The sequence below is a fragment of the Meles meles genome, chromosome 2 (assembly GCF_922984935.1).
Source record: "Meles meles chromosome 2, mMelMel3.1 paternal haplotype, whole genome shotgun sequence".
NCBI classification, from domain to species: Eukaryota; Metazoa; Chordata; class Mammalia; order Carnivora; family Mustelidae; genus Meles; species Meles meles.
In genome coordinates this window covers 68,977,029-68,997,059 of record NC_060067.1, presented here as the reverse complement: position 1 = coordinate 68,997,059, position 20,031 = coordinate 68,977,029, and positions in this window count along the sequence as shown.

Here is a 20,031-nt window from a genome sequence, read left to right as displayed (position 1 = left end):
GATGGGGTTGTTTACACTATGGATATCGCAGATTCTACAAATCAGGGCTTGACTGATAGTTTCGTTGATTGTGTAGACTAGCCAAGGAAAGTAGTGCTGACAAAATTAAAAGTGTGTCATGTCTGTCGTCCTTACACTGTAAATAGCGCACTCGCACACAGGTGCAGCATCCCTTCTACTACTCAAAAATCAGGGGCGCCTAGGTGGCTCAGTGGGTTAAAGCTTCTGCCTTTGTCTCAGGTCATGATCTCAGGGTCCTGGGTTTGAGCCCCGCATCAGGCTCTCTGCTCAGCGGGGAGCCTGCTTCTCCCCCCCTTCTTTCTGCCTGCCTCTCTACTTTGGATCTCTCTCTCTCTGAAAAGTAAATAAATAAAATCTTTTTAAAAATCATTGTCTAATTTGGCAAAGAAAGTCCTCCCAGTCCTGACTAATGGGTGAGGTTCTGAAGTAAGTGTGCTGGGGCTTAATTACGATAATCGGAGGGTGTCACAGTTCATTACATATCAAATTTAATGACAACACATTTATTGGGAAAAGAGCAGAGTGGTATGCAACTTCCTTTGTCAAGCAATGACTGAATTGTAACTACTGGTTGACCAAAATGAAAATCTTTGTTCACTGCAGGCGCCCAGAAGTTTTTTTTTTTTTTTTTTTTTTTAAAGATTTTATTTATTTATTTGACAGAGAGAAATCACAAGAGAGGCAGGCAGAGAGAGAGGAAGGGAAGCAGGCTCTCCGCTGAGCAGAGAGCCCGACGTGGGACCCGATCCCAGGATCCTGAGATCATGACCCGAGCCGAAGGCAGCGGCTCAACCCACTGAGCCACCCAGGAGGCGCCCAGAAGTTTTTAAATGTGTTTTTAAATGTGGCTATCCAGTAGTCCCGACAACATTTGCTGAAAACACTGTTTCTCAAATGAACCACCTTTGAAACTTTTTTAACTGTTGTCCATATATGTGTGGGTCTATTTCTGGATACCTTTCTAGCCTAATTTATTCATCTATCTTTACACTATGATGCAGGTAAGAAAAGTTTCGAAGCTGACAGCCAAGAAGGAATTCTTGTGACATCTTTGGTGCAAAAAGGTGATTTTATTAAAGCATGGGGACAAGACCCGTGGGCGAGAAGAGCTGCAAGGGGGTGGTGAGGAGAGGTCCATTGTATATTTTCAACTTTGGAGTGGGTTAGAGAGAGGGTGAGTCTCTAAGTTATTTTGGAAGCAAGTTTTCCAGGACTTTGAGAGGGTTCGCTATTATTAGGAAAATATCATTTATTACCGTATCTTTGGGCCATATGCTTGGGGGATGATTGCCAATACATATTTTGGGGGGTTTAGAGATAAATGAAGTCTCTAAAGGAATTTTTCTATGTTAAAGTAGACTTACAGGGACACCTGGGTGGCTCAGTTGGTTAAGCATCTGCCTTCGACTTAAGTCATGAGCCCAGGTCCTGGGTTTGGGCCCCACATTGGGCTTCTTCTGCCTGCTGCTCCCCCGCTTGTGCTCTTTCTCTCTCACTCTCTGACAAATAAATAAAATCTTTAAAAAAAATAATTAGACTTCCGGGATCCTAAGGGTCTGGCTAAGGTTGCCTTTTACCCTTAGCAAAGTATTAACATTGAGGCAGTTGAGTCCCTAGGGGAATGTCACTCTGCCTGTTTCAAGGACTTGTCCATGGGCTGCAGGTAGTAAGAAAATTTAATTAATTTCTCTTCTGCCTTTTGTTTCCCACATTATTCCCCCTGAACAATTTTGACTCTTAAATCTAAAGTTGCTGAGGGGAGGATGGTCTCATCTTCTGTAACTTCTTGCTACTGAATAGGGTTGTAGAGATGTCCCTACCTATAGGTCAGCATTGGTCGGCTGGGACTTATACAGATCTAGGAGTTACAAAAGGCAGAGGTGGCTGAATCCTGAGATCATCTGTTGGTCGGAAGTTGTGGCAGCGAAGGTGTACCAAGTGGAGAGAGAAAACCCCAAACATGACTAGTGTAGCAAAAAGAAAAAACCCAAATAAGAATCTTTTGGCAGTTGACATAAATCCTCTTCTAGTCCAGAAGTTCAACTCATCATTAAGGGAAAGAGAGGAGGGATCATTTAAAGCACCAATTTGAGTACTCATGGTAGACATCCGGAAATACACTGTGATAGTCTGGAACATGTACACAGCATTCTGTTTTTATGCCAACACGAGTTCCATCTTATGTAGCTGTTAGAACACCTAAAACCAAGCTATGTTGTAGAGTTTCACTTAGGGCTCTGACAGTGTACTTATTAAGAGCTTCCAGGTGCCAGACAACACCCTCCAATCCCAGAGAGGGAACAAAAACGGGCGTTAGGTGGTCATACCAATGAGACACAGAACATGTCCACCATTTGTTTAAATTTGGAAGGTTGGCCGGCTTGGTCATGGTTTTAATAATGTGTCCATGGATCCAGGCAAAACCGAGTCCACTGGCCTACCCAGCTTGGGGGAAGCCATGGACACAAGTTAGAGCTGCATAGCTGCTGGGTCCTGTTAGGAGACAGTCATCTAATTCTGGACCCTTTAACTTCAGTCAAGATACCCAGGGCTATTCTGTTTTGGAGGGCCATCTTTTAAATGTGAAATCAAAGACAGTCCATTGTCACTTTGTAGAGACCAAGGGAGTCCAAATCTAGGGACAGTTTCTCTCTTTTTTTTTTTTTTAAGATTTTATTTATTTATTTGACAGAGAGAGATCACAAGTAGATAGAGAGGCAGGTAGAGAGAGAGAGAGAGAGGGAAGCAGGCTCCCTGCTGAGCAGAGAGCCCGATGCGGGACTCGATCCCAGGACCCCGAGATCATGACCTGAGCCGAAGGCAGCGGCTTAACCCACTGAGCCACCCAGGCGCCCAGGGACAGTTTCTCTTAACAAAGTTTTTTTCCACCTCTGTGGCCTTTTTATCCAAATCAGTAGTGTGGTATAAACCCTATATTATCTTCCATTGGTTATTTTGGGGTTTAAAGATTTTTCTCTCATTATTAAGCCAGTCCTGTGCATTTCTTGGTCTGAATAGGCTGGACTTGCAGACTTTACTGGAGCTAAGGCTGGTAGAAGACTGCTTGGCTGCATGGTCTAGTGAATTGTTTCTTTTAAAGTCTAAGGTCATATCCTTTGATGTCCTTTGAGGTGAACTGAAGTAATTTCAGGCCCATATTTGACCAGGGAGTCATGGTTTTATAACAATCCCCTTTTCTTCCAAATTGCTCCATGAGCCTGCAGGACTAGGAAAGCATATTCGGAATTGGTACAAATATTCATTTTTAAGGCTTTGGCAATTGCAAAGCACAAGTGAGCACTAGGGCACACCCAGCTTCTCTTACTCCCTTTTTTTCATGAAACTATTACCATTAGTAAACCAACTATTGCCGGCATTTTTCAACAGGGGATCTTTTAAATCTGGTTGTCTGGAATAAACAAGATCAATGGCCTCTGAACAGTTATGCTCTACAGAAGGATGACAGTCAGGTCCAGGCATAAAGGTAGCTGGGTTTAAAGTCTGACAGGTGTCAAGTATATTTCAGGCATACCTATAAGCAGAGCCCAGTATTTGATAAGTCAGCCTCCCATCATCCTTTGGTGGCCTTTGGTCTCTGAGACACTCTGGACCTAATGGGAAGTCATTACAGGCAGGGACCATCCCAGAGTGAGCTTCAAGACTCCCACCAGGAGGACTGTCATGTGCCTGGCTAAAGCCTTTGTTTGTAATTGTATCTCAATAGAGGCGGCTTCTAGGATAAATATGATTAAGGAATAAAACCATCAAGAAGACCTCTTTATTTGAGGTCCAGACTTAACAATGCCTTAATTATAAGGAATCACCAGCAAGTGGGAGAAGATTGTCTCAGGAGATAAGGACATCCCCAAGTGTACCATCTGGTCCAATCATAAGGAAAGTGGGGTCATCCGTTATCTCCAAAGTCCATGACTAACTCCATGGAGTGGGATACACTCTGGCTTTTGCAGAGCGATTTTGTCATCTGAGCCACACAGAACTGGTCAAGGTGATTGCTGAGATATACAGTTGTTGGGGAATCAGTCCCATTTTCAGCTGTTCAAATAATCACATGTCCATGGGGTCCTAGTACTATCCCCACAGAAAAACAAGCAAGAAGGTTGTCTATGCATGAGCTACTGTGGCAATTTCTCTGAAATTTCTCAAGTTGTCTAGCTTAGGCAAACATCATTCAAAGATAATTAGAACTATTTACCATCCATAAAGGTGAGTTATCGAAACATAATTTTCTCCTTCAAATAACTCTACTTTCTAGAAATAGCCAAATCAAGACTAATTTGTAAAACGAGTCTGGTTTTAACAAACTTGGCCTGATTGTTTACATAAGCTCAGCAAGAATAGTGACTGATCATATAGACTTTGAGAATCTGCTTTGCTGGATCTTTTATAAGGAATTTCTAGGTTGAACTTTTAGTAGCCTCTCCAGGCCAGAAGCCAAGCCAACCACTTGCCATCAGACATGCCTACAATAACTGTATATTGGGGTGATTAATGATCTGATTTGAAAGTTCATGCTGATGCAATTGACAAGGAAGCTTGATTATTTCTGGACACAAAGCACTTCCATAGCCAGAATATCTAGTGATGACAAAGTTATACCAGAATGTAACATACCAAAACAAACAAGCCTAATTAGTCAACGAGACTTTGTTCACGATTTAAATCTTGGGGAAGTTTGTTAAAATCTTAGAAAGTTTTTTTTTTTTTTTTTTTAAGATTTATTTATTTGACAGACAGAGATCACAAGTAGGCAGAGAGGCAGGCAGAGAGAGAGAGAGGAGGAAGCAGGCTCCCAGCCAAGCAGAGAGCCCGATGCGGGGCTCGATCCCAGGACCCCGGGATCATGACCTGAGCCGAAGGCAGAGGCTTTAACCCGCTGAGCCACCCAGGCGCCCCAAAATCTTAGAAAGTTTTAAAGCACATGCCTAGACAGGATTAGGGATCATCAAAGACTCGATAAAGGCAAAACATAGACACTGTTTTTTCTGGGCAGGCAAACAGAAAAACAACCTGTTTACATTTTCTTATCAAGAACTGACCAACAGGGGCGCCTGGGTGGCTCAGTGGGTTAAACCTCTGCCTTCAGCTCAGGTCATGATCTCAGGGTCCTGGGATTGAGCCCCACATCGAGCTCTCTGCTCAGCAGGGAGCCTGCTTCCCCCTCTCTCTCTACTTGCCTCTCTATCTACTTGTGATCTATCTCTATATATCAAATAAATAAAATCTTTAAAAAAAAAAAAAGAACTGACCAACAATTCAAGAAAACATTGTCTTTTTAACAGAGAGAAAACGGACTTTCAATCTTATACCAGTGTGCTTTAAAATCCATTCATTTTACGGACACCTGGGTGGCTCAGTCATTAAGTGTCTGCCTTAGGCTCGGGTCATGATCTCAGGGTCCTTGGATTGAGTCCTGCATCGGGCTCCCCGCTCAGTGGGAAACCTGCTTCTCCCTCTCCCTCTCCCACTCCCCCGCCCTTGTGCTCCCTTTCCTCTCTCGCTGTGTCTCTGTCAAATAAATAAGTAAAATATGAAAGAAAGAAAGAAAGAAACCAACCTTAGTCTCCAGTGAAGGCTAAGTAGTCACCAGTCATGAACCGTCACACCAGAACTCTTCAGACAGCAGATTTATGAATCAGTTAAGCAGAAAGCATGTTTACCCACAGACCCAAATATTCTTAGTTTCTTTGCAATAAGAACTCAAAAGCCCAAACCTATGTTTAGTAATCAATGATTTAGTACTTAAAAAAAAGATTTTATTTATTTATTTGATAGGAGAGAAAGTACTCACCAAGTTTGCACTGTGGCTCAGAGTCCAAATGAGACTCTGGTCCCAAAGCCCCATGTTCAGACTCCAAATGATGCAGGAAAGAACATTAGGGTTCAAAGCCGACGATCAAGAAGGTGTTCTTGAGCCATCTTTGGTGCAAAAAGGTGATTTTCTGAAAGCACAGGGACAGGATCCAAGGGCAGGAAGAGCTGTACTGGGGTCAGGAGGCCCATTATATACTTTCAAGTCGGGAGGGGGTCAGGGAGAGCGTAAGTCTCTAAGGAATTTGGAAGCAAGGATTCCAGGACCTTGAGGGGGCTAGCTGCTGCTGAGGAAAGGTCACTTATCACTGTCTAATAAAACCTTAGTCATGAGAGCCTTCAGAGACATGTCAGTGGGCCGTAAGCTTGGAGATGATTGCCAGCATGTATCTTAGGAAACAGAGATAAAGGAAGTTTCCAAATGAATTTTTATGTTAAATCAGACTTATAGGATCCTGGGGAGGGAGGGCACAGGTCAGGCTAAGATTGCCTTTTGCCCTCAGCAGAGTATCAATATCAAGACGGCCCAGCTCCTAGAGGAGGGTCACTCTGCCTGTTGCACGGACTTGCCAATAGGCTGTAGGTAGTAAGAAATTCAGTAATTTCTCTTCTGCCTCTGTTTCCCATGTCACATCGTACCACACCATCTTGATAACTAAGGCTCGTGATTAGTCTTGAAATCAGGTACTGTTTGTTCTCCGACTTTGTTCGTTTGCAAAGTTATTTTGGCTTTTTCACATTCCTTTGCATCTCCATATATATTTTGCAATCGTTTTTCAACTTCTAGAAGACAAATATGTGAGTACGGACTTGTTCACATGGTTTCACTAGCAACTTTCTTAATGTTCATGTAATGTTAACCCACCTGTACTTCGTTATTAGTAATTTGTGTCCTCTCTATTTTTTTTAAAGAAATGAGGTATAACAGACACGTATTAATGCTGAGTATCCAACATAATGCTTTGATACTTATAAATGTCATTCTCTTTTTCTTAATTAATCTGGGTAGAGGCTTATCAATTCTTCTGATCTTTTCAAAGAATCAGCTTTTGGTTTCATTGATTCTGTTGACTTCCTTTTTTCAATTTCACTCATTTCTGCTCTAATTTTTATTGGTTCTTTTCTTTTGCTTACTTTGGATTTAATTTGCTCTCCTTTCTCTAGTTTCCTAAGGTGGAACCTTGGATTATTGGTTATAGATAGTTTTTTTTTTTTTTTCAGATTTTATTTACTTATTAGAGAGAGAGAGAGCGCATGAGTAGGGGAAGGGGGCAGAGGGAGAGGGAGAAGCAGACCTCCCCACTGAGCAGGGAGCACCAGGAAGGGCTTGATCCCAGGACCCCGAGATTATGACCTTAACTGAAGGCAGACACTTAACCAACTGAGACACCCTAGTGGCCCTCTTAATTTCTAGTATATGCATTAAATGCTTTAAATTTCCCTCTAAGCATTGCTTTCACTGCATCCTATGAATTTTCATAAGTTGTGTTTCATTTTCACTTAATTCAAAATACTTTAAAGTTTCTCTTGCAATTTCTCCTTCGACTCACATTATTTAGAAGTATGCAGTTTAATCTCCAAGAATTTGAGGGATTTTCCAGCTTTCTTTTTGTTATGACTCCTAATTTAATTCCATTGTGGTCCGAGAGCAGATGTTGTACAGTTTTTTTTTTAATATTTTTTTATTTACTTATTTGACACATAGAGAGAGAGAGATCACAAGTAGAGCAGCAGGCAGAGAGAGAGGGGGAAGCAGGCTCCCTGAAGAGCAGAGAGCCCGATGTGGGGCTCGATCCCAGGACCCTGAGACCATGACCTGAGCCGAAGGCAGAGGCTTAACCCACTGAGCCACCCAGGCGCCCCTGTTGTACAGTTTCTTTCTTTCTTTTTTTTTTTCTGTTGTACAGTTTCTATACTTTTAAATTTGTTAAGGAGAGCAGTGTGGCCCAGAATGTGGTCTGTCTTGGCAAGTGTTCCATATGAGTTTGCAAAGGGTATGTGTTCTGTTGTTGGCTGATGTGGCCTCTAGTCCAATATATCTGGTTGATGATGGTCTCAACAGGGCGCTTCCTGATTCTCTGCCTCCTGGGTCTGCCCACTTCTAACAGGGGTGGGGAGATGTTGAAGTCTCCTAGCGGATTCATCTGTTCTCCATTGTTCCTGCCTTGAGATCTATTTTCTCTAATATCAACATAGTGATACCAGTCTTATTTCTTTTAAAGATTTTATTTATTTATTTATTTGACAGTGAGAGAGAGAGATCACAAGTAGGCAGAGAGGCAGACAGAGAGAAAGAGAGAGGGAAGCAGGCTCCCTGCAGAGCAGAGAGCCCGATGTGGGACTCGATCTCAGGACCCTGAGATCATGACCTGAGCCGAAGGCAGCGACTTAACCCACTGAGCCACCCAGGCGCCCCATACCAGTCTTACTTTTAATCAACAATTTCATAATATGCCTTTTATCCAGTCTTTTATTTTCAGCTGTTCTATTTGTCCTTATGATGTACTTGTATTTCATACAAACAGCATATAATGTGTTGGGTTGGCTTTTTTATGCGAGGTGGCATTCTTCATTAACTAGAATATTTTGTCCATTATCACTGAATAAAACTCACTGATATGTTTGTTCTCTCCTTTTGAGCTTTCTTTTGGACTGATGATTCCTTATCATTCATTTTATCAACACACACATTTGCTTAAAAGTTACTCACTCTACTTTTTTTTTTAAGATTTTATTTATTTATTTGACACAGAGAGAGATCACAAGTAGGCGGAGAGGCAGGCAGAGAGAGAGGAAGGGAAGCAGTTTCCCCGCTGAACAGGGAGTCAACCTGGGGCTCAATCCCAGGAGCCTGGGATCATGACCTGAGCCCAAGGCAGAGGCTTTAACCCACTGAGCCACCCAGGTGCCCCTCACTGTGCTTTTTTTAGTAGACTAAGTGGATCTGCTTAGCTTATTATCATCTAAAACAAACGGTCCCAACTTCTCATGCCTAGCTGGTCTACCCCTTCAAACATCTGAAGAATTGCACAGAACACGAAACACAGCTTTCCGGGCAGTAGTAACCCAGCGGGGCAGAACGGTGGTCCCGGGAAGAGGGAAACACCAAGGAAAGCCCTGCGAGGTCCCGGGCTGCTCCTGGCAGAGTTTTCCAGGCGGCGGGAGTGGGAAGAGGAGCCCAGATAAAGCTAGGCAGTTACCCTGACTTGAAGGGACAGAGCTCAGAATTTGGGGGTACCAAGGGCACTCGCAGTTTTAGGGCAGAGTGCCGGAGAGAACGGCCGCAGAGAGAAGAGCTCTGGGGTTCTGCAGGGTGCTCGCCGCAAGTGCTCCGCGAGCGCCAATCAAAGCGTGCGTGCGCAGTAGCCACAACAGCTCCGGAAAGGACCCTGGCAATGGGTAAGCGTGACCATCTCTCAGAGTTGGTCTAGGACCAGAAATGGATCGTGGCGCCACCAGCCATGCGCCTTGAGGAGAATCTCTGGAAAACTACTGCTTCAGCGGCAGATCAAATTGGCCTAAAGCTTGTTCTGAGCCCACCTAACAAAATGCAAAAGGAAGACCCGAAAGGATCCAATCGTGTCCTAATAACTTCACTACATTCCAGAGGAAGCTCAAATGTATAATGAGAGAACTAGAAAATCCCCATGACCCAACATCGTGAAATTTACACTATCTGGAATCCACTAAGGCTTACCATAATGCAAAGAAGCATGTCAATATGACTCATAATGACCAGGAAAACTTAGCTGTTCAGAGCTGAACCAGAAATGACACAGATGATAGAATCAGTAGACAAGGGCATTAAAGTCATAACTGTATTCTGGATGTTTCAGAAGCTACAAGGAAGATTAAAAATGTTGAGTAGATGGGGTGCCTGGGTGGCTCAGTGGGTTAAAGCCTCTGCCTTACGCTGGGGTCATGATCCCAGGGTCCTGGGATTGAGCCCTGCATTGGGCTCTCTGCTCCACGGGGAGCCTGCTTCCTCCTCTCTCTCTCTCTCTCTCTCTCTGCCTGCCTCTCTGCCTACTTGTGATCTCTGTCTGTCAAGTAAATAAATAAAATCTTAAAAAAAAATGTTGTGTAGATGTGTAAAATTGTTGAATCACTGTAGTGGACCCCTGAAACCAACATCACACTGTATGTTAATTAAGCTGGAATTGAAAAAAATATTAGGTAGAGATGGAAGAAAAAAAAAACCCAAATGAAAGCACACGTCCATATAAAGACTTACAGGTGAATATTCAGAGCAGCTTTATTTGCAATAGCCAAATACTGGAAATTGCCAGAATGTCCACCAACAGGTGAATGCAGAAACAAACTGTGGTTTTCCCATACAATGGAACATTACTCATTAGTAAAAAGGAATGAGTATTGATTGATACACCCAACAATGTAGATAAAACTCAATATAATTATACTAACTCAAAGTAGACAGGCAAGAAAAATAGAAGATATGAGGCCACCTACATAACACTGTAGAAAATGCAAATTAATCTATAGCAACAGAAAGCAGATCGGTTGCTGGTTGTCTTGTGGAGAGCTGCCGGGTGAGGAGCCGGTGGGGCTGATGAGTGTGTTCATGACCTTGATAGTGTGATGACGTCATAGGTGTATACATATGCCCAAACTGATCAAATTGTCATTGTATGTCCATCACGCCCGAATGACCTGAATGATAAACTCAATACCTTCACCCTTCTATAAAGACAGGTCTTTGGGGGTACTTTATCTAGAACAGTTAACTCCATTTACCCTTTCCTGATGTGTATGTTGTCAGATATCTGTGATGTCTTTCTTTTTGTTGTGGTTTAACTTAGTCCTATTTTCTTTATCTTTCCCACCAGATGTCCCTCTTGCCTTGCTCCTCACTTACCTGCAGCTCTTCATCTGGGATCTCTTTTATCTCAGCCAAACCACATCTTTTGGAGTTTCCTTCCTGAAGACCTTTGGTCTGTGTCTGAACATGTCTTTATTTTGCTTCATTTTTTCTTTAAGAATATAAGTCAACTTTTTTTAGTGAATACATATAGAAATGTGCACAAATCATAAATGTGCAGTTGAACTTGCAAAATAAATACATTGCATCTCCAACATCTGAATCAAGGACTAGAGTATTACCCACTTGCGGGAATCATGCCATTGCCCCCACCCCCTGTAACCCTTGTAACATGCTGCTGAATTCTGTTTGCTACTATTTCGTTGAGGATTTTTGCATCTGTGTTCATCAAAGATGTTGGTCTATAGTTTTCTTTTCCTACAGTGTCTCTGTCCGACTTTGATATCAGAGTAGGACTGGCCCCATAGAATGAGCTGGGAAGTTTCTCTCCCCTTCAGTTTTTTGGAAAAGTTGGGGAAGGATTGGTGTTAATTCCTCTTTAAGTGGTAGAATTCACCTATGAAGCTGTCCAGTCCTGGGCTTTGCTCTCTTGGGGATTTCTGATTACTGGTTCAGTCTCCTTACCAGTCATAGGTCTGTTCAGACTTTCTGCGTCTCTGTGATGCAATCTTGGTTAGGTTCTGCGTTTCTAGGAATTTGTCCACTTATCTAAGTTTTCCTATTTGCTGGTGTACAACGGTTCACGACATTCTCTGACATCCTTTTTATTTCTGTAGAATCGGTGATAATGTTCCCAAATCATTTCTGATTTTAGTAATCGGAGTCTCTCTTTTTTTCCTTAGCCCATTTAGCTAAAGGTTTGTCAACTTTGATGATTTTTTCAAGGAAGCAGCTTTTTGTTTATGGATTTTCTCTACTGCTTTCCCATTCTCCATTTTGTTTATCTCCGTTCTCATCTTTATCATTTCCTTCCTTCTGCTAGTTTTGCGTATAGTCTATTCTTTTCTTCCAAGTTCATTAAGTAGTAAACTCAGATTGCTGATTTGAAATCTCTTCTGTTTTTAAATGTGTTTGTAGCTACAAATTTCCCCTGACTCTTAGAATTGCTTTCACTGCATTCCATAATTCTGTTGTGTTGAAGGTTTTTCATCTTCATTTGTTTCTAAATATTTTCTAATTTTCTTGTGATTTCTTCTTTGATCAATTGATTTAAGAGATATTACTTAATTTCCACAAATTTGTGAATGTTGCATTTTCCTTCTGTTCCTGATTTCTACCTTCATCCTGTTGTGGCCAGAGAAGACACTTTGTATGATATCTACCTTTTAAATACTACTGAGACTAACCACGTGGTCTCACATGTGGTCTGTCCTGTAAACTGTCCCAAGTGCGAGTGAGGAGAATGGGTGTGGGGTTGTCGCTGGTCAGGGGCTCTGTGTGTCTGCTGCATTTGGCTGGCAGCATGCGGCAAGTCTTCTGTGCCCTTACTTATCTTCAGTCTGATTGTTCATCCTCTACTGAGAGCGGAGGACTGACATTTCCAACTGTTACTGTACTGCTGGCAATTTCTCCTTTCAATTCTGTCAGTTTTTGCTTCATATAGTTTGATGGTCTGTCACTGGGTTTGTGTTTATAATTGCTATGTTTTCTTATACTGAAATGTTATTAATATATACTGTCCTTTGTCTCTTGTAACCATTTTTGAATTTAAGTCTATTTTGTCTGATGTTAGTGTGGCCACCGCTGCTCTCCTCTGGTCACTATTTGCATGGAGTATGTTTTTCCATCCTTTCACTTTCAGTCTATCTGTGTCTTTGGATCTCAAGTGAGTATCTTGTAGACAACCTATGGTTGGATCTTGTGTTTTTATCGATTCTGCCAGTCTCTTGTCTTTTGATTGGAGAGTTTAATCCATTTACATGTAAGTAATTACAGATAAGGAGGGACTTTCTTCCGTCATTGTGCTGTTTTCTGGGTGCATTATAGAACTTTTTCGTCTCTCATTTCTGGCACTACTGTCTTGTTTGTAGTGAATCATTTAAATTCCTTTCTCATTTTCTTTTGTGTATATTCCAGAGCTATTTTCTTTATGGTTACCATGGAAATAAAGTTACAATGATCTCACTTTGCTTTATAACAGCTTAACCTCAACAACATACAAAACCTGCTGTGTTACAGCTCTGTCCTCCGCTTTTCAGTTGTTGATGCCACAAAATTACATCTGTATACATTGTGTGTGCCAAGTATAAGCTAATAATTATCTTAAATGCATTAATCTCTTAAATTATGGAGAAACAAAATGTGGAGTTACAAATCATTGTCACAATAGTTTATATAGTATCATATGTTGGCTAATTGAACATAATAAAAAAATAGCTTATATAAGTGCCCACATAGTAAACTTTCCTGAGATCTTTATTTCTCCATATGGTTTTGAGACACTGTCTAGTGTCCTTTCATGTCACTCTGCAGGACTCCTGGAGCATTTCCTCCAGGGCAGATGTAGTGATCACATCTCCATCAGCTTTTCTTTATCTGGGAATATCTCAGTCTCTTCTTCACCCTTGAAGAACGGTTTTGCAGGATGCAGGATGCTTGGCTGACAGGTTTTTTTTTTTTTTTTCCTTTTTCTTTTAGCACTTTGAAACTATTGGCCCACTATCTGCTCGCCTCTAAAGTTTCTTTCTTTCTTTCTTTCTTTCTTTCTTTTTAAAAGGTTTTATTTATTTATTTGACAGAGAAATCACAAGTAGGCAGAGAGGCAGATGGGGGGGGGGGGGAGTAAGCTCCCCGCTGAGCAGAGAGCCTGATGTGGGGCTTGATCCCTGGACCCTGAGATCATGACCTGAGCTGAAGGCAGGGGCCCAACCCATTGAACCACCCAGGCACCCCATGGCCTCTAAAGTTTCTGATAAGAAATGTGCTCACAGACCTCATTGAGGATCCCTTGTATGTGGTGAGTTCATTCAAGTTTTCAAGATTCTCTCTTTATGGGACGTCTGGGTGGCTCAGTCGGTAAGCGTCTGCCTTTGGCTCAGGTCGTGATGGTCATGGGATCCAGCCCCACAAGGGGTTTCTCACTCAGGAGAGAGCCTGCTTCTCCCTCTGCCTGACACTCCCCCTACTTGTGTTTGCTTTCTCTCTGACAAATAAATAAATCTTTTTTTTTTCATTTTATTTATTTTTTCAGCATAACAGTATTCATTCTTTTTGCACAACACCCAGTGCTCCATGCAAAACGTGCCCTCCCCATTACCCACCACCTGTTCCCCCAACCTCCCACCCCTGACCCTTCAAAACCCTCAGGTTGTTTTTCAGAGTCCATAGTCTCTTATGGTTCGCCTCCCCTTCCAAAATTTTTTTTTTAATAAACATATAATGTATTTTTATCCCCAGGGGTACAGGTCTGTGAATCGCCAGGTTTACACACTTCACAGCACTCACGATAGCACTTACCCTCCCCAATGTCCATAGCCCTCTCCCCCTCTCCCAATCCCACCTCCCCCCAGCAACCCCCAGTTTGTTTTGTGAGATTAAGGGTCATTTATGGTTTGTCTCCCTCCCAATCCCATCTTGTTTCATTTATTCTTCTCCTATCCCCCTACCCCCCCATGTTGCTTCTCCATGTCCTCATATCAGGGAGATCATGTGATAGTTGTCTTTCTCCGATTGACTTATTTCACTAAGCATGATACGCTCTAGTTCCATCCATGTCGTCGCAAATGGCATGATTTCATTTCTTTTGATGGCTGCATAGTATTCCATTGTGTATATATACCACATCTTCTTTATCCATTCATCTGTTGATGGACATCTAGGTTCTTTCCATAGTTTGGCTATTGTAGACATTGCTGCTATAAACATTCGGGTACACGTGCCCCTTCGGATCACTATGTTTGTATCTTTAGGGTAAATACCCAGTAGTGCAATTGCTGGGTCATAGGGTAGTTCTATTTTCAACATTTTGAGGAACCTCCATGCTGTTTTCCAGAGTGGTTGCACCAGCTTGCATTCCCACCAACAGTGGAGGAGGGTTCCCCTTTCTCCGCATCCTCGCCAGCATCTGTCATTTCCTGACTTGTTAATTTTAGCCATTCTGACTGGTGTGAGGTGATACCTCATTGTGGTTTTGATTTGTATTTCAATGATGCCGAGTGATGTGGAGCACTTTTTCATGTGTCTGTTGGCCATCTGGATGTCTTCTTTGCAGAAATGTCTGTTCATGTCCTCTGCCCATTTCTTGATTGGATTGTTTGTTCTTTGGGTGTTGAGTTTGCTAAGTTCCTTATAGATTTTGGATACTAGCCCTTTATCTGATATGTCGTTTGCAAATATCTTCTCCCATTCTGTCAGTTGTCTTTTGGTTTTGTTAACTGTTTCCTTTGCTGTGCAAAACTTTTGATCTTGATGAAATCCCAATAGTTCATTTTTGCCCTTGCTTCCCTTGCCTTTGCCGTTGTTCCTAGGAAGATGTTGCTACGGCTGAGGTCGAAGAGGTTGCTGCCTGCATTCTCCTCAAGGATTTTGATGGATTCCTTTCTCACATTGAGGTCCTTCATCCATTTGGAGTCTATTTTCGTGTGTGGTGTAAGGAAGTGGTCCAATTTCATTTTTCTGCATGTGGCTGTCCAATTCTCCCAGCACCATTTATTGAAGAGGCTGTCTTTTCTCCATTGGACATTCTTTCCTGCTTTGTCGAAGATTAGTTGACCATAGAGTTGAGGGTCGATTTCTGGGCTCTCTATTCTGTTCCACTGATCTATGTGTCTGTTTTTGTGCCAGTACCATGCTGTCTTGATGATGACAGCTTTGTAATAGAGCTTGAAGTCCGGAATTGTGATGCCACCAACTTTGGCTTTCTTTTTCAATATTCCTTTGGCTATTCAAGGTCTTTTCTGGTTCCATATAAATTTTAGGATTATTTGTTCCATTTCTTTGAAAAAAATGGATGGTATTTTGATAGGGATTGCATTAAATGTGTAGATTGCTTTAGGTAGCATAGACATTTTCACAATATTTATTCTTCCAATCCAGGAGCATGGAACATTTTTCCATTTTTTTGTGTCTTCCTCAATTTCTTTCATGAGTACTTTATAATTTTCTGTGTATAGATTCTTAGTCTCTTTGGTTAGGTTTATTCCTAGGTATCTTATAGTTTTGGGTACAATTGTAAATGGGATTGACTCCTTAATTTCTCTTTCTTCAGTCTTGTTGTTGGTGTACAGAAATGCAACTGATTTCTGTGCATTGATTTTATATCCTGACACTTTACTGAATTCCTGTACAAGTTCTAGCAGTTTTGGAGTGGAGTCTTTTGGGTTTTCCACATATAGTATCATATCATCTGCGAAGAGTGATAGTTTGACTTCTTCTTTACCAATTTAGATGCCTTTAATTTCTTTTTGTTGTCTGATTGCTGAGGCTAGGACTTCTAGTACTATGTTGAATAGCAGTGGTGATAATGGACATCCCTGCCGTGTTCCTGACCTTAACGGAAAAGCTTTCAGTTTTTCTCCATTGAGAATGATATTTGCGGTGGGTTTTTCATAGATGGCTTTGATAATATTGAGGTATGTGCCCTCTATCCCCACACTTTGAAGAGTTTTGATCAGGAAGGGATGCTGTACTTTGTCAAATGCTTTTTCAGCATCTATTGAGAGTATCATATGGTTCTTGTTCTTTCTTTTATTAATGTGTTCTATCACATTGATTGATTTGCGGATGTTGAACCAACCCTGCAGCCCTGGAATAAATCCCACTTGATCGTGGTGAATAATCCTTTTAATGTACTGTTGAATCCTATTGGCTAGTATTTTGGCGAGAATTTTTGCGTCTGTGTTCATCAAGGATATTGGTCTGTAGTTCTCTTTTTTGGTGGGATCCTTGTCTGGTTTTGGGATCAAGGTGATGCTGGCCTCATAAAATGAGTTTGGAAGTTTTCCTTCCATTTCTATTTTTTGGAACAGTTTCAGGAGAATAGGAATTAGTTCTTCTTTAAATGTTTGGTAGAATTCCCCTGGGAAGCCATCTGGCCCTGGGCTTTTGTTTGTTTGGAGATTTTTGATGACTGTTTCAATCTCCTTACTGGTTATGGGCCTGTTCAGGTTTTCTATTTCTTCCTGGTTCAGTTGTGGTAGTTTATATGTCTCTAGGAATGCATCCATTTCTTCCAGATTGTCAAATTTGTTGGCGTAGAGTTGCTCATAGTATGTTCTTATAATTGTCTGTATTTCTTTGGTGTTAGTTGTGATCTCTCCTCTTTCATTCATGATTTTATTTATTTGGGTCCTTTCTCTTTTCTTTTTGATGAGTCTGGCCAGGGGTTTATCAATCTTATTGATTCTTTCAAAGAACCAGCTCCTAGTTTCATTGATTTTTTTATTGTTTTTTTGGTTTCTATTTCATTGATTTCTGCTCTGATCTTTATGATTTCTCTTCTCCTGCTGGGTTTAGGGTTTCTTTCTTGTTCTTTCTCCAGCTCCTTTACGTGTAGGGTTAGGTTGTGTACTTGAGACCTTTCTTGTTTCTTGAGAAAGGCTTGTACCACTATATATTTTCCTCTCAGGACTGCCTTTGCTGTGTCCCACAGATTTTGAACTGTTGTGTTTTCATTATCATTTGTTTCCATGAATTTTTTCAATTCTTCTTTAATTTCCTGGTTAACCCATTCATTCTTTAGAAGCATGCTGTTTAGTCTCCATGTATTTGGGTTCTTTCCAGCTTTCCTCTTGTGATTGAGTTCTAGCTTCAGAGCATTGTGGTCTGAAAATATGCAGGGAATAATCCTAATCTTTTTTTTTTTAAGATTTTATTTATTTATTTGACAGAGAGAGAGGTCACAAGTAGGCAGAGAGGCAGGCAGAGAGAGAGGAGGAAGCAGGCTCCCTGCAGAGCAGAGAGCCCGATGCGGGGCTCGATCCCAGGACCCTGAGATCATGACCTGAGCCGAAGGCAGCGGCTCAATCCACTGAGCCACCCAGGCGCCCCAATCCTAATCTTTTGATACTGGTTGAGACCTGATTTGTGACCCAGGATGTGATCTATTCTGGAGAAGGTTCCATGTGCACTAGAGAAGAATGTGTATTCTGTTGCTTTGGGATGAAATGTTCTGAATATATCTGTGATGTCCATCTGGTCCAGTGTGTCATTTAAGGCCTTTATTTCCTTGTTGATCTTTTGCTTGGATGATCTGTCCATTTCAGTGAGGGGAGTGTTAAAGTCCCCTACTATTATTGTATTATTATTGATGTGTTTCTTTGATTTTTGTTATTAATTGGTTGATATAGTTGGCTGCTCCCACGTTAGGGGCATAGATATTTAAAATTGTTAGATCTTCTTGTTGGACAGACCCTTTGAGTAGGATATAGTGTCCTTCCTCATCTCTTATTATAGTCTTTGGCTTGAAATCTAATTGATCTGATATAAGGATTGCCACCCCAGCTTTCTTCTGATGCCCATTAGCACGGTAAATTGTTTTCCACCCCCTCACTTTAAATCTGGAGGTGTCTTCGCGTCTAAAATGAGTTTCTTGTAGGCAACATACTGATGGGTTTTGTTTTTTTATCCATTCTGATACCCTGTGTCTTTTGATTGGGGCATTTAGCCCATTAACATTCAGGGTAACTATTGAGAGATATGAATTTAGTGCCATTATTAGCCTGTAAGGTGACTGTTACTGTATATTGTCTCTGTACCTTTCTGATCTACTACTTTTAGGCTCTCTCTTTGCTTAGAGGACCCCTTTCAATATTTCCTGTAGAGCTGGTTTGGTGTTTGCAAATTCTTTCAGTTTTTGTTTGTCCTGGAAGCTTTTGATCTCTCCTTCTATTTTCAATGATAGCCTAGCTGGATAGAGTATTCTTGGCTGCATGTTTTTCTCATTGAGTGCTCTGAATATATCATGCCAGCTCTTTCTGGCCTGCCAGGTCTCTGTGGATAAGTCTGCCGCCAATCTAATATTTTTACCATTGTATGTTACAGACTTCTTTTCTCGGGCTGCTTTCAGGATTTTCTCTTTGTCACTAAGACTTGTAAATTTTACTATTAGGTGGCGGGGTGTGGACCTATTCTTGTTGACTTTGAGGGGGGTTCTCTGCATCTCCTGGATTTTGATGCTTGTTCCCTTTGCCATATTAGGGAAATTCTCTCCAATGATTCTCTCCAATAGACCTTCTGCTCCCCTCTCTGTTTCTTCTTCTTCTGGAATCCCAATTATTCTAATGTTGTTTCGTCTTATGGTGTCACTTATCTCTCGAATTCTCCCCTCATGGTCCAGTAGCTGTTTGTCCCTCTTTTGCTCGGCTTCTTTCTTCTCTGTCATTTGGTCTTCTATATCACTAATTCTTTCTTCTGCCTCATTTATCCTAGCAGTGAGAGCTTCCATTTTTTATTGCACCTCATTAATAGCTTTTTTGATTTCAACTTGGTTAGATTTTAGTTCTTTAATTTCTCCAGAAAGGGCTTTAATATCTCCAGAGAGGGTTTCTCTAATATCTTCCATGCCTTTTTCGAGCCCGGCTAGGATGTTCAGAATCGTCATTCTGAACTCTTGATCTGACATATTACCAATGTCTGTGTTGATTAGGTCCCTAGCCTTCGGTACTGTCTCTTGTTCTTTTGTTTGTGGTGATTTTTTCCGCCTTGTCATTTTGTCCAGATAAGAGGATATGAAGGAGCAAATAAACTACTAAAAGGGTGGCAAAGACCCCAGAAAAATGCGCTGTAACCAAATCAGAAGAGACCCCTAATTGTGGGGGGGAGAAAGGGGATAAAAACAGGTTCTGAAAAAAAAAAAAAAGAAAAAAAAAAGAAAAAAAAAGGAAAAAAAAATTTAAAAAATAAAACAAATAAAAAAATATAAAAAAAAGAAAAAAATATATATATTTAGATGAACTAGTCAAAAAACGTTAAAAAAGAAAAGGGTAAAAGTTTTAAAAAATTTAGCAGAAGAAGAAAAAAGAAAAAAGAAAAAAAAATTGAAAAAAGAAAAAAAAATGAAGTAGCTGCAAGACTAAAGAATCATGGGGAGAAAGCCATGAGTTCCGTGCTTTGCTTTCTCCTCCTCTGGAATTGCTCTGCTGTCTTAGGAATTGAACCTGCTTTCTCCTTGATAGATGAACTTCGTCCTGGCTGGATATTTTGTTGATCTTCTGGGGGAGGGGCCTGTTGTAGTGACTCTCAAGTGTCTTTGCCCGAGGCGGGATTGCACCGCCCTTACTGGCGGCTGGACTAAGTAATCGGCTCGGGTTCGCTTTTGGGAGCTTCTGTTCCCTGAACGCTTTCTGTAGAGTTCCGGAGGACGGGAATGAAAATGGCGGCCTCCCAGTCTCCGGCCCGGAGGA